The sequence below is a fragment of the Myiozetetes cayanensis genome, unplaced genomic scaffold, assembly GCF_022539395.1.
Source record: "Myiozetetes cayanensis isolate MyiCay16 unplaced genomic scaffold, myiCay2020 scf3, whole genome shotgun sequence".
NCBI lineage: Eukaryota > Metazoa > Chordata > Aves > Passeriformes > Tyrannidae > Myiozetetes > Myiozetetes cayanensis.
The window spans coordinates 73,236,147-73,248,628 of NW_026087521.1; positions in this window are offsets into that span (position 1 = coordinate 73,236,147).

Genomic DNA, 12,482 nt, shown 5'->3' on the forward strand with positions numbered 1-12,482 from the left:
AAACAGAGATTGCTGACCTGAAACTAAAGCCCGAGAGCGGTGGGGTTGGGAGCAGAGACAGGCCAGCAGGACTCCAGCTGGTGGGGACCATGTTTTGTGGCTCCTGCTCCCCAGTGGGCAGCCTCGGTTATATTTGATTGAGCCATCTTTATAGTGCAGAGGCTGTCCCTCCCCACATCATCACTCTGACATCAACAGCTTGCCAAAGGTAAGGCTGCCGCGGCTGTAACACTAACCTGCCGTCCTCCCCGGCTGGCCGAGCTCTGATGAATGCTGTCACCCAAGACTGGAGGCAGGAGTGGGATTTCATTGGCTGTGGGAAGCAAAGGAGTCAAATTGGCCGGCTAGCCAGAAGCCTCACGGCTTCCTTATTTAGAGGAGAAGGTGTAAAAACAGTTGTGGACCTCACCAGTGAGCAATGACAAGTTTGCAGCCACTTCCTTGGTGGCACGATCGCCAGGCATCTCAGCACTGGGGGGTGATTGGCTCCGAGTGGCCACTGCTCCTTTTGTACACACCCAGCAAACCCAGGGCATCTCCTCCTAAGCGATCCACGAGGACTTAGGCAATGTGTTAAAGAAGAGGGAAAAGGGGAAATGGCCACAGCTCCCTATTGTTTCACTTTCTCCTTTCCCCAAACCCAAATACTCACTTTTTTTTTTTTTTAATAACATATGGTCATCTTAATTTGTCTCTCCTTCCATCTGTCTCACCTGTTTCCCCTCATTTTGCACTGATGCTGTTCCAGCTTCTTTGGGGCTGCACAGATTAGTCTTTTAAATTAATTTCACGGGACTTATTAAGGCACTAGTTGGAGGCAAACAGCTGAGATTCATGCAAATATTTTTGCCAATATGACTGTCAGCTTTTCGCAGCAAAGAACCTGCTTTCTCTGTGTCATTTGAGATGCCTGCATGTTAAGGAGGAGAGTACCTGGAAGGGTAACTGAACTGAGCACACCCAGCGTGACAGTCTCACATTAGGAGCAGTGTAATTTGAGGCCTGAGCACTGCAAACCCTTCAGCACAAGAACCCTGAGTGAAGAAGGGGAGCCCATGGCAGCCCTGAGGATCATCCAAGTCCAGCTCCTGGCCCTGCACAGAACAGCCCCAACAATCCCACCACGTGCCTGAGAGCATTGTCCAAACGCTCCTTGGAGTCTGCCAGGCTTGGGGCTGTGACCAAAGCAATCAGATCTTCTTTCTGCCTTTTGCTCCACAAGGAAAACCTTCAAATCTTTTGCTCATCCTACTTCATCTCAAGATTTTTTCACCTATGCAAAATGTAGCACCAAATGGCAGCACCAAAAAAAAAAAAAAAAAAAAAAAGGGATTAAAAAAAAAGGGATAAATTCTGGCAAGTCTGTGGGCTGCATTGCTTTGGCTTTTAGTCAGCCCAGCTGCCAAGTGACTGCTGAGGGCCGTGGTGGAGCAGGGGACAGCGTTGCTCTGGTGGTTTTCTGCTGAGCAAGCAGATGTGACAGCACTCTGTACGGAAAGGCTGGCCAGAACACTTGCAAAAATCAGGACTTCTCCTGCCCGACCTGAAAACCAGACCAAACAGCTAAAAACTGTGATTTCACTGGGACACCTGGCCCTCATAAGAGGAGGAGTCTTGGTATCTGGCCCGAGACCAGGTGGTGTGCAGCTGGGAGATAAAGTGAACACCGCAGTCCTGTGCTGCTCAGCAATTCTGCACTGGAGCTGAAATGAGTCTGGAGCCACTCCTGGAGTCAGATCTGTGGCCAGCAGTGTGCTGAGTTTCTGTGTATTAGCATACGAAGATGAATTGCAATGCAAATCCTGGAGCTTCTCATTCAGCTAGGCAAGCCTTGTTTCCTCCAGAAGATGTCTCATTCTCCAGCTTGTGCCTCTTGGCCCGTGACGTAGCTGTTTCCAGAAAATACCCTGTTATCTTTTGATTTTCAGACAGCACGTTGTCCTGGATTCATGTGCCTTCATGGAGGGCATCAAGGGAGACACCCATAGCATCTGCAGTGAAAGAAACCCTCCAAAACCTCAAAAATGGTAAAAATTGACTTCGGCCATCAACCTCCGCTTCCTGGAAATCTTAACAGCCAGCATGACAGTGCTTACTGCCTAATTAAAGCAGCAAGTTTTCATTGTCAGTATTTTAGTACAATATTAAAATAATCTCCTTTGGAACACAGCAGCAAGGATCCACTTTCAGAGAGTCTAAGAAAAGTCCTGCAGCTGAGCAGTAACCTGACACGGATGCAGAGCACGTCTTTCAGAAAAATGCGTGATGACTGAGGGTCCCAAGCTCCATTTTCAAACCTCTTTAAAAGTCTCCCCCTATTTTAAGGCCTGGAAAGGGCAATCCCTCATTCACAAGGGCAGATTGAAATTGTTCCCCTTGCCTGTGAAGCCCCAGGCTGGTGGTGGACAGAGGAGAAAGGAGATTTCCAGGTGGCAAACCTGCCTCTTGTGGCAGGGCAAGTGTTGCAGACTCTGGACAACCTGCATGAAACTCTGCAAGCCCAAGAATGTCCACGGGGCCCCATCAGACCATCTTTAGGCTAGTGGGGTTTGTTGGCCAGCATGTAGAGGTTTATAACACAAAGAGTGGGACTATTATGAATGAAATGTGAATCACAGTGTGGAAACAGCAGAAAAAAGTAATCACAGAACATGCTGAGTTGGAAGGGACCCACAAGGATCATCGAGTCCAACCCTTAGCCCTGCACAGAACCATCCCCAAGAGTCACACCATGGGCCTGAGAGCACCAAATACAGCAAAGGTTGCAGGGCTGGGCTGTATTGACACCCAAGGACCCACCAAGAGCCATAAAACTGGTTAAAACTCAGGAATGTGTTGTGGGCATCAAGACTAATTTGGATGGGGCCACAGCATAGGTGACCAATCAGCAGCAGATCTGAGCCCTGGCAGCAGGAGGGTGACAAAAAGGGTTGTAGCACAATGAATTTGTTATTTCTCTTCCCATTATCCAACAGAGAGGTGGATTTTTTGTCCTCTGCTGAGATTTCACACACTACAGGCAGGCACAAATCACAGAACAGCTTCCAGTTATTTTTTTTTTTTTTTTGGAGGGGAAGTGGGAGAAAGGATCTACTCCCCAAGGAAATGGTGGCAGGTTTAGGACTAGGGAGATTCTATCTTCCTTGGGGAAAAAAAAATCTTGGTTTACTGCTTATTCATGCTAAATTAACTTTCTGAAGAGGGACTGTCAAGCACAGATCCAGTCAAATACCCCCATCTTTGCCTCCTGAGGTGGCTGTGGCTGTCTCTCCGTGTCTCCCAGGAGCTGGAATGACTGTCAGAAGACACAGTGGTGACTCCACAGAGAACCTGTGGCTTCCCAGCCGCTGCTGTGCCCCCCGGCCCACGCTGCTTCTCTCATCACCTCCTCAGCTGTTCCCACTCCCCAGGGACAGGCAGCCCAAGGGTAAAAGGCTGAGCTGGAAAAAGCAGAAGTGACAGCCCCCAGCCCCCACAGGGATCTGCTTGGTGATATTTGTTAGGAGAGGGGAATGACATGGTGCATGTTTAATTTGGGTTTAGCGTGGTCACGTGTATGGTTTCCTCGTTCCTGCAGGACCAGGGATGCTAAATGCCACTTTTAAGTAACATAACGAATAGGAAAGCAAAAAACACTGGGTTTTATTGCTGTTGGTGATGAGATTTTGTTCAGTGTCCCAACTGACCAGATCTCGTGGTGATTCCTGGCCATGGAAACTATTCAGATTAAATGATGTAATGCACTATAGATGACTGAAGGCAATTTCTGCCATTTTCCAGGTAAATTCCTTGTGTTGTGTATCATTAGCTCAGCTGAGGACTTTCCTTGCATATCAATTCTTCACCTGTTGGTCTGGATCCCTCCTCATATTTTGAAGGGGAATTCTGAAACCTTTTGTGCAGTCATCTGAGCTTTTCCCTATTTTTTTCAAGCTTTTTTTTTTCCTGCATGGTGGGCAACACTTGAAGGTTCAAAGCTTGCAATTCATTTTTTGACAGCAGTTGTGACTTGTAGTCTAATTTCCGTAGAAAGGACCCTATTTTTGAAATCTCCTCCTGTCCTCTTCTCTCACCCTTTTCCCATTCCCTCTGCTGTGCTGGTGGGAGAGGAGCAGGTGGGAATATGCTGGCAGCCATGGAGCCCAGGAACTGACCCAGCTCATTCCCTGCTAGTTGTGTTTTCCAGAGGGAGCTGAAACACTCCCAGGACTCTGCCACCTTCCCTGACAAGGTCTGTGTTTCACAGGGCCTTGGTTAGGAGGTGCCTTGAAGATCATCTCATGCTGCAGATTGATGAACTGGCCTGACCTAAGGAAAGAAAGGCACATGTAGAAGGTAGGAGGAGCATTAAGGAGAAGAGGGTGTAAAACAAGCAGTTAGTGAACCTCTTTTTGCTGTGAGATGAAGGAGACAAGGCAGCCTCTATCCCAGTGGTGTAACAGGATTAGTAAAGAAATTATGAAAAGAAATGTGGAAAGAGGTAAAATATGGCACTAGAAAAGTGGAAATGAACTCTGTTCATTCTGTGAGACCTGGACTATTGGCAGGAATAATGTATTCCCAGGGCCAAGGCTTTGCATTTGTTAATGGTAGACTGCATGAGAGCCCTGTCAACCCATCCCTCCACCTTGCCAGGGTCCTGCTGGATGCCAGCCCTACTCCCATTGTATCAGCCTTTCCTACAGTTTATTGTTGCCAACTGCCAACTTGTGGAGTCAGGGAAATTAAACTAATCCAGTGCTGGTTGTGGATTCTTCCTCAAGTGCCTGCTCCACTCCTGCAGCACGTTGTTTCCAGCTCCCCACATTATTATTCACTGCGATTTTCTACCATGTGCTCATCACTCATAGCACCCAGAGGAAAAAACAGCATTAAAAAAGCAGATTGGGTTTTTTGCCAGAAAAGACCTTATTCTTTAACTTGATCTTTTTAACACCCGCTTTTTTATATGTGTGTATGATTCTAGATCACAGAATATTCGGAGCTGGAAGGGACCCACAAGGATCATCGAGTCCAACTCTTAAGTGAATGGCTGGTTTGCTCCTAATCCATGACCATACAACACACTGAAACCAGCTGTAGCTTCCCCCCAAAGCACAGCCCAGAGGTTTTCAATCAGCCAGTTTTAATATTGATTGCACTGATCATTGCATAATATTTTTAAAGCCTGCAAGTCCCATTTCCAGAAAGGGCCTTGTTATTTCTTCGTCGGGAACCACAGCATAAGGTATTTGTTGTGATGGTTTTTAACATGTGGAAGATCAAGATCAGATTCCTAAAATATTCAGAAAACCAGTTATAGCTTTAACAGTGGTTGTGGTTAAATATAAAACCCAAGTAATTCGTTCTATTAAAAAGCCCAAGTCTTATTTTTATCAAGTGTTGTTATGAGGACATGTTCTAAATCAGCCTAAGGCTCTTGCAGCTACAAGAGCTTCATTTCTGCAATTTTTTAACAGCCCAATTAAGTTGGTGCAGCTTCTTGTGCATGTTGTTAGTACAGAGTTCTCCCTCTGACACTGCCCAGGTCTGACAGACTCCAGAAGATTAAACATCTGAGGAAGACAGGCGAAGAAAATGCAAGAGCTGAGTAATGACGTTGAGTTTATTCTTCCCCTGCAAAGGTGAGTCTCACTGGGACAGGGTCAGGTTGTGATGGGCACACGGGACTAAGAAATAAACCCATACATTTTATGCATTCCTGTCACACTTCCCTTGCCATCCCTCCCCACACCGCCCTGCACTCCACAGGCACGGGCCCAGTCTAAGATCCCGCTGCCAATGATGATATGCAAGCATTCCAAGCATCCTCTGACCACAATGTGTATCCCATGCAGGATTAAAGAGCAGTTTGCCTGATGCCCACTGGACAGGCGGTGTGGTGTGGAGCAGGGTCAAGGCAAGCACGTGGCAGAGCCCTGAAATTCCCTTTTTGATCAAGCAGGCAGTGAGCACATGTTGGCTCACCGTGGAATGTGTGCTCAGCTTGCTTTAGTGGAGTTTCAGCACTGACCTTTCGCTGCATTCCTCCAGCAGCAGTAAAATGGTCCTGCTTAAGTAAACTGACATGTACCACGTGCAAACCCAGCTGTCTTCTGCAGCCCACCATTTCTCCTACTGTTACAGAAAGCCTGGGGGCCCGGCAATGCCGTCATTTAATGTGCAATAACCTCCCATGAAAATAACGTTGTGAAAATTAATTGTGCTCGTGGAACGACAAAGTCCACCCTGAGAAACCAGAACTGGCCACAGGGGTGGGTGCATGCTAATAGGTCCTGGATTGTTGTACCTTATTGCTGTCTGGGTGACACAAACACAGGAAGCACCACCTCCAGCTCCATCCATCCTTACCTCTCTTTGATTGCTTTATGTTTTCCATTCTCCTTAGTTTTTATTTATGAGATGCACTGAACTCCAGACACTCGGGCTTGGCTCTCAGACAGTGCTGAATGTCTCCCATCTGAAAGTCAATCTGCTTTAGTTTGGGTACTCAAAATGAAGCCATTGCTTGGTGTTTGGAGAGCTCTTTCCTTTATGTGCATGGCCTGAGCTTCCCAAAAGTCACAACTGAAAGCATCTTTCTTCATTAAAAATAAAAAAAAAAAAAATCAAGTAGAAAATACAAAAAAGACATGGATCCAGCATGTGTTGCATAAAGCCTGCACTGCCAAATTCTTGATGCCTTTGTCCTAGAATCATAGAATCGTTCGGGTTGGAAGTGACCTTTAAAGGCCATCCAGCCCAACACCCCTGCAATGAGCAGGGACATCTTCAACAGATCAGGTTGCTCAGAGCCCTAGTCAGCCTGACCTTGAATGTTTCCAGGGATGGGGCATCCACCACCTCTCTGTTTCACCACCCTCACTGCAAAAAATGTCCTCCTTTTATCTAATGTCAGCTGACCCTTCTTTAGTTTAAAACCACGACCCCTTGTCCTGCCACAACAGGCCCTGCTGAGAAGTTTGTCCTCGTCTTCCTTATAGACCCCTTCGAGAACTGAAAGGTCCCCTGGAGCCTTTTCTTCTTCCTGCTGAACAACCCTAATTTTCTCAGCCTTTCCTCCCGGCAGAGCTGCTCCACCCCTCTGGACTCTCCAGCAGATCCCGTGCTGGGCACCTGAGGGGTCCCCCCATCACAACAACCAGGATGTGCCGACTCACCTGGTGGGTCTCACCCCCAGACAAGGGGGCAGATTGTCCTCATCAATAAATGCCTACTTGTGCAAAATAATTATGGGCAAAAGTAAAACTAGAAAATACTGTTATCCTCTTCCAGCAAAAGATTCCCCACTGTAAACCACAGTAAGATATAACTGTGGTAGTCAGACACAGAATCAGCATGACTGAAAGCCTCTTCTTCCAAACTCTATATATGAATACCCTTAATGAGTTCTGCACACCCCAAAGATTCTCTTTTTATTTTTAATTAACATGATCCCTTTAATTACAATCTAGGTGTGAGATCATGCTATCATAGAAATGTTGGTTAGTAGGGAACTCTGGAAGTCATCTGGTCCAACCTCCCACTTGCATCAGGACTCCTGCCAGCCCTAGAAAAGATCAGGCCATGGCTGACCTTCATGTTGTATTTCCAGCAGTAGAGAGACAGCCATCTAACTTAACATATGATGATGGCTATAGGGCTGAGAATAATTCTCTGACTAGGTTTGAATACACTGGATGGTACCTGTTGCGAAGAGCAGTGGATTTTCCTCTTTTTTTTTTTCCTTTCTTTTTTCTTCCTTTCTTTTTTCTTTCTTTCTTTTCTTTTCTTTTTTTGTCTTTCACAAAATCATTTAGGCTGAAAAAGACCTTTAAAGATCATGGACACCAAACACCAACACTGCCAACACTAATCCATGCCCCTAAGCCCCACATGCACATATCTTTCTAAATCCCTCCAGGAATGGTGACTCCAGCACTTCCCTGGGCAGCTGTGCCCATCTAAACCTTCCCCTAGCACAGCTTGAGGCCTTTTCCTCTGTTCCTATCACTTATTCCTTGGGAAAAGAGACCAATCCCCAGCACAGTACAAGCTCTTCTCAGGTAGTTGTAGAGAGTGACAAGGTCTCTCTTCGGTGCTGACAGCAGAATCTCCTCCAGTCTGCTGCCTGTCTCCTGCACGACTTGTCAACAGGGTACCATTCAACCTCTTGAATGCTTCCATTTTTCAATCAATTTAGGAGAATAAATTGCTTGATGCAGTGGTAGGCTTTCTAAAAGGACTAGATAATTTGAAACACAGAGACTTTGCTGGGTGTTGGGCACTTCAGGGTGAGGCAGTTAATTTCCACTAAGGACACAGTCATTTCATCTCAAGCTTTGCCTTCTGCCTCGTGGTCACTCAGAAAGATGCCAAGGGTGTATTTTTATCTGCAAGTTCACATTTCTCAACAGGAAGGCTCCACAAGGACAGCTGAGGAGCACTAATGCAAGAGTGGTGTGGACCATTTTCCATGTAGCAACATCAGCTTGCAAGACTTGCCCGTAATTTACGGACTGCCTGGAAGAAAGAACCACTTCCATGGGCAGGGAGGATTGCCCAAAATGGCTGAAAACACATCCAAGATAACAACTGGTGGTCAGGCAGCGGTTTCCAAACAACCACTCAACAGAAGGACTCACATCCTTTGTGTAGCTGGTCAAGCTTGAGGCCAAGTTCCTGTCACCGACCCACTGCAAATCCCATCTTTTCTTGGTGAGGGAGGAGAGGTTCATTCCTCAAAAACAGGAGGTTTGGCTGGCTTGTGCTGGTGGGATTTCCGCTGTGGGAACAGGCCTGGAGAAGACTGATGAGGATGAGGAGGGGCGGAAGGAAGCAGGCCCTGACTGTGGAGCGCTGGCTATTTCTGCTGGGATTTAAAACCATCCTTTGCAGCCAAGCTGAAACAAGTCACTATAAATGACTTGCATGAGTGAGCACAGAGCATTTTGGAGGATTATAATTTATACCAGGCAGGAGCTGTTATGGGTCAGTTTTGGGAACTTAAAATAAGATTTTTGGGAGACAACCAAGCCAGTTTCAACTCTGGTAACTTCCCAGTCCAAGACATTCCTAACATGATGTGTACAGGGTCTGTTCCTGCCTGGGGGCTGAGGGCCTCGAGCTCCTATTGGAACTCAAAGATGCCCTGGTGACATTTGGCACTGTTAAGACCAGCCTGGGATAGTGAGAGGTGTCCCTGCCCGTGGCAGGGGGTTGGAACTGGATGATCTTCCAGGTCCCTTCCAACCCAGGCCTTTCTATGATTCCATGATTCTCTACAATGACAGTTGATAGGTCCTCCTAAGCAATGGAATGCTTTGGGCATGACACTTGTTGTGGGGCCTTATAGAACAAGGTAGGGCTTGCAGGACTGACTTCACATCTTAATCTGACTTGTTTCAATGGCTTTTCTCTTTTGGAGCCTTTATTATAATGGATGAACTCTGTTTTTCGCCCTTTGCAGTTTATTCTGAAGTGGGAATTGGAAATAAGGAACTATGAGCCACCTTTCTTTACCCAGTATCTGGCTTAACCTCCGAGAAACAGTCTTTAAAAGAGCTTTACAGGTAAAAGAGCTTTACAGATTTCTTAGGGGTTTCTCTATACCTTAAAATCATCAGGGCAACCTGTAACATGTGCAGAGAAAGAAGTTAGCCCATTCCAAATGGGAATTAAGATGCAATTTATATGCCCACCTCAGAAGCTGTGAGCCTGCCACTTGGTACTGAAGCACAGGAGTGAAAATGCTTCCAAGAACTGAAATGCTTTGCTTCCAAATATTCAAAAATGCATTTTCATTTCGAGAATAACAAGCACATAAGACAGCAGGCTGTGCCTGAACTCACTCAGGTTTGGTAACCTTAGGTTGCCTTCACCACACGTGCTCTCCCCAGGGCTCAGCCCAGGAGCAAAGTTGTTTGTCCCAGTGCAGAAGAATATATTCTAATTCTGTGGCCCCACGGGACCACAGTCCTGTGGTTGCTACTGACTTCTAGCACCTCCAGTATCCAGAATGAAGCAATAAATGTATTTTTATGCAGTACTGATGGTCTGCCCTGATGCCTCCACGAGGCAAAGATACAAGCAGAAGGCAAGCATCTCTTTACACTGCTGACCTGGTGAGAATACCAGCAAATAGCTCTATATTTTTGGATATAGCACAGGCAAGAAATAAGAGTAACTGAGGCCTGCAAGGACTAATGCTCAAAATACCACACAAGCATAAATTAAACTTTCCTCCAATGAGGGGAAAATGAGATACAGAAGAAATAAACTGATCAACTTTTAAGCTCACAGGAATCACAGAGCTGGGTTAGAATGTGGGATCTCAGTCCTAACTGAGATGGAACCAGGTGTTCTTTAAAGTCCCTTCCACCCAAACCATTCCATAATTTCCTCCTTTACACCATATCCCTTCTTCCATAATCACCTTCCATGGCTTCACTCACCTCTGATACAACAGGAAAAGTCATAAAATATTATACCCTTGACAAATCAAGACTCCTGGCAATTTTTCTTCCCTTGCAACAAGCTCGGTTCAGACTCTGCAAAGGGCACCTGCAGTTTGCAGCTGTCACCACGAGCAGGTTAAAAAGCATCTGAACAACAGCATTTGCTCCTCACTCCTCCCAGTGGCAAGAATTCTTTATTCAGTACGGGCCATGCCTGCAATTTTGCACGGCATTTTCAAGGCATTAAATCCTGTCATCCTTCCAAGGAATAGTGCACTGCATATACAAATAGAAAACCTCATGCCCATTAAGTCACTTTCCTCTTAATCCTGAATAGCTTTTCATGACCCAAACAGGGTTTCTGAGGTGGCTTTACACCAGAAATTGCAGCCTGCATGTAACAGTTGCTGGGAACAGATCAAACAGAAAGTACAGTTTAGGTGATCCCATCTCTATATTCCGTTTTTTGGTTTTTTGTTTGTTTGGTTTTTGTGGGGTTTTTTGTTTTGCCTTTTTTTGTGTGTGTTTTTGTTTTTGTTTTTTGTTTTCTAAAATGCAGTTAAAAATCTGCTGTTCCCACCACTTACTTCCTTAGGAATAGATATGAAAAATGGGAATAATAAATGTCGTGTCAAGGATCCTTCTGACAAAGATTCCCTCTCTGGTAGGACAATTAATCATTTCTAAGGGTCAGACTTCAAGCAGAACTAATAATTTTCCCATACCATTCCTACCACTTTGACTTTCCAAAACCTCATCCCTAGAGCTTGTTTGCTCTTTTTAGTACCAAAGACCAACTGCTGACAAGTTCCTGTGCAACCTGCTGAGGTGTGAAAACACACGTTCTAAGATTAAAAGGCAAAGAGCTTAACTATTTTCTTAGAAATCAGCAGCAGTTTCACCAAAGTGCAACTAAATTAAATGGTGTCTCCCTGCTTTGGCAAAGGAATGGGCATCATTTTTGTTACCAAATAGTCTGGAAGTACAAGCAGGGTATTTGCTCAAGCACTGCTGGTGTTCCACAGGCTCCTTGCTGGTGGATGTGCTGAGGGGAAAAAAATAAAACCAAAACTATGTTAACACAGACCTTTACCACAACACAGATAACTCTCAGAGCTTATAAAGAGGGATACTTCTGCCACCACACCTTTCCCAAGCAGAACAGTGTTAGAGCACTTGCTTTTCTGGGACCAGAGTTTGATTTCAGCTGAAGGCCAGCAATGTAAAACGAGCTCCAACAGGATTAATCCAGCTCCTTCTAGATGAATTTACATCCTTCTTTTCTAGAACACCAAATTAGGTCACATTACTTGCATGATTCCTCTTTAGAAGCTGCTGGCAGAGGAAAAGCAAGCATTTGACAGTGCAGCACGAGATGTTTGCTGGGTCACTTACACGGCTTCTTCCAGCATGCAGGACTCAAAATTACTGAGAGTCTGTTATTACACAGTGACTTTATAAACATCATGAACATGGGAGGGCTTCTTCCAGCCTCCTGGGTCCACAGCTGAGCTCCAGGATGTCCAAGAAGGAGGAAGAACAGTTCCCAGTATCCCCCTTACCTGCTGTCACTGGGACACAGGGCTGGTTTGGTTGGGGTTTTTTTTGGCTGGATTCAAGTTTGTCCCAAGAAATTCCATAGCTGCACCTTGAGTTGTCTCCCTGGCGTTTCTGATTAGTCAAAAAATGTTAATAGCTAATAAGCAGCAAATTATACCTGTACAACAGTCCAGAACACTGCAGTGTTCCTATTAATTGTTCATATCACACACTTGTCAGTGTGAAGTCTGGAAATGAAGCAAAAAGCAAACAAAGTAAAAAAAACAAAAACAAAAACAAAAAAAAAAAAACAACAACAAAAGGAAGAAATAATAACTAAAAAGTCTAATTATTGTCACAGGTGTATATTCATTTGATTTTTTAAACACTCCCATGATTTATAAAATGCATGATTCCTGTGTTTTGTTCTGTACAAATGGGGCAGTAATACATTTTATTTTGTGGCCACTGCTACAAATTATTCCAAGGAGACACCTGACATGGTTT